Source organism: Corvus brachyrhynchos, unplaced genomic scaffold (assembly GCF_000691975.1).
Source record: "Corvus brachyrhynchos isolate BGI_N302 unplaced genomic scaffold, ASM69197v1 scaffold46, whole genome shotgun sequence".
Lineage (NCBI taxonomy): Eukaryota > Metazoa > Chordata > Aves > Passeriformes > Corvidae > Corvus > Corvus brachyrhynchos.
In genome coordinates, this window is record NW_008238838.1 from 6755171 (window position 1) to 6755654 (window position 484).

Below are 484 nucleotides of genomic sequence, written 5' to 3' on the forward strand. Positions count from 1 at the left end.
CATGGTGGGCTGCGGTGTGCAGGCGGGGGCCAGCCGAGCTGCTCATCCTCCTGCCCGCGGGGGCAGGCAGGGACACGACAGAGCAGGGACAGCATCTGTGCAAGGCTACAGCGGGATGAACTGCGGGGCTGTCAGGCCGACACTCTGGGTGCAGTTCGTTGGTTGGTTACTCGCTTTGCCGGGCGACCTGTGGCTCCACTGGTGCCGGCACGGGGCAGTCAGTGATGCATCTCTCCGGGGCAGCAGTTGCCGGGCTGGGCGGCGGCATTGCCCCCTGGAAGCAGGATTGCCCTCGTTCAGCCGGGGCGAGCAGGACGGCGTTCCACCCTGGCGCTCAGACAGGGGAACCAGGCCCCCGCGACGGCAATGGCAGTTAATCTGTACTGCCTCTCGCTCACCTTGCTGCGAGCTGGGCTGACGAGTGCTCCAAAACACACGTCCCCTCCGGCGAGGGATTTTCAGCAGCGGCTGTTGGTACGGAGCG

The 484-nt window shown here is 66.5% G+C and overlaps 1 protein-coding gene across 1 annotated transcript in view; it reads left to right on the top strand.

Moving 5' to 3' along the window:
* Window positions 1-484, top strand: part of PHLDB1 (pleckstrin homology like domain family B member 1) — a 19174-nt gene that overhangs the window by 4163 nt on the left and 14527 nt on the right. The window lies entirely within an intron of this gene.